The sequence below is a fragment of the Palaemon carinicauda genome, chromosome 14, assembly GCF_036898095.1.
Source record: "Palaemon carinicauda isolate YSFRI2023 chromosome 14, ASM3689809v2, whole genome shotgun sequence".
Taxonomy (NCBI): domain Eukaryota; kingdom Metazoa; phylum Arthropoda; class Malacostraca; order Decapoda; family Palaemonidae; genus Palaemon; species Palaemon carinicauda.
The window spans coordinates 70,886,213-70,888,712 of record NC_090738.1 but is presented as its reverse complement, the minus strand read 5'-3'; positions in this window follow the sequence as shown (position 1 = coordinate 70,888,712).

Sequence of the window (2,500 nt, the reverse complement as noted above, 5' to 3'; positions counted from 1 at the left end):
AATTTTGCACTTAATATAGAGTCCTATTTAGTGAACTAGTAATATATCAATTTGGTATATTTTGTCATTGAATCCTTGAAAAAAAAAAGCTATGTTCCTATGGTAGATATATCATCCTTTAAAGCTCTATTACTGTGGTGTAAGATTAAATGAACAAATAAAATGTGGGTAAATACATAATCTAAGAGAGAGAGAGAGAGAGAGAGAGAGAGAGAGAGAGAGAGAGGAGGAGAGAGGAGAGAGAGGGAGAGAGAGAGAGAGAGAGAGGGATTTCACCAGTAGTTACTAATTAACGCAAGATGAAGGAAAGGTCACACAGTTTTAGGACCCGACTTCCAATGGATCAAAGACTTTTTCAGAAGGGTAGGAGAGCTGGCACTTTTGGTAAAGGTGGCAGGGAAATCTTACTTTCCTTTGGTGTCACGAGTTCCCTGATTAGAGAGTTGCAGATGAGTGTTGCCAGCATTTTGGAAACTGTCTTTTTCAATGCTACCAAGGCAACCACCACTGCTTTAACTGTAAGGGTCCTCGCGTGGGTTAAAATATTCCCTACTGGGTCGGATATGCAATCTACTTGGTTAGGATACCATTGGCAATAGGTTGTGGGCAGCTTAAATCCTTTGGCTTTAAATATTAAAGTATTTAACTATGTACCTTTTTCCTATGGGTGCATTATTATTATTATTATTATTAATATATTAGTATTAGTATTATTATTATTATTATTATTATTATTATTATTATTATTATTATTATTATTATTATTATTATTATTATTCATATAATGAAAAATATTAAAAGTTACCTTTTGCTTTGTTTCTAAAGGATACCTAATACCGAAGAATTTTATATCAGCCTATATACCAGTATTCACTGTTTATATTGACAACAAATTGGACTGTCGTATCTAATGGTTTCAAGAAATCCTGAAAATCTTATTTATCTAAAATTCATCGGATTTCTTTTTGGCACTGAAATATAGTTACCAAAGAGAAATAGCGAACATTCTCTCTCTCATATTTTCTCCCAATATTGGATATTGATGCAATATTGTAATTTGTATATAATTTGGATGTGATAAAATGACACACTTCTAAATAATACCAACTCTCTCTCTCTCTCTCTCTCTCCTCTCTCTCTCTCTCTCTCTCTCTCTCTCTCTCTCTCTCTCTCTCTCTCTCTCTCTCTCTCTCTCTGTCATTTTCAATCAAAAGCAGTTACTTTGACCTATTCTTTAATGCACACAGAACATAATATCAATATGAGAGGGAGATAATGATATTCAACAGCCACTTTATATTCGGGTCTATTGTAAACCAAGATTTTATAACGAATAACCTCAATAGGTTGAGTGGCCCTAATGAGTAACACATGGGGAAATACTAAAAGAAAATGTAAACAATAGAGAGGATATTATCACCTGAAATTTAATAAAAGTGTGAATCTAGTTGTGGGAAACTTCAGTGTATTTCTTATTGTGTTATGTTTTGTTATACCTTTTGTTCTAGGTTCGTTTGTTTCAGTGAGTAAATATTACTGTATTTACGAGAAGCTACCGGTCCAGTTCCTTTACGCTATTGGCTTTTTATAAAGGATTCGATTCATGAAAACTTACCAATCTTTTACGCTTTATTCTATTTTGAATAAGTGTTTAAAACTTTTTGCCTTTGGTAAGGCTCCATGATAACCCGCATGTAATGTGTGTCACCTATGGACGTTAAAAGCTAATTTGCACAGGCAAGTAACATTCTATTCATCAATTATATGCATTAGAAAACGAGACTATATCTTGAAGGTAACCCATTGGTCTGGGGAATTAGAATTCCAAATAACCTGATCGACATACTGAACATAAATCAAAAACAATGATCAGACCTTAGTATAAATGATATTATATAAATAATTTAATTAGGTTTATAATAGTTGCTATATGATAGTGCCTTACATTGAAATATGCATTTCATCAATAAAAAAAAATATATTCAAGTAAAATAACTTGATCCTCTATAATTATTCTACAAGCTCTTTTAGTAAGAGAGAACCAGTGATTTCGTTTCGAAATAATTCTTTTATCGTTACCTTCAGCATTATGATGGGTGACAACTGCCACTAAAAATTGTTTTTGCAATATAAACTAAATAAAAAATACAGTAAATGGTATTAGATAATATCGTATATATATATATATATATGTATATAATATATATATATATATATATATATATATATATATATATATATATATATATATATATATATATATATATATATATATGTATATTCATATACATATATATATATATATATATATATATATATATATATATATATATATATATATATATATATATATATATATATATATATATGTATGTATATATATATATATATATATAATATATATATATATATAAATATATAATTATATATATATATATATATATATAATATAAATATCCATATTTTTTAATACATCACAAGTATCCGTTGATATCTAATC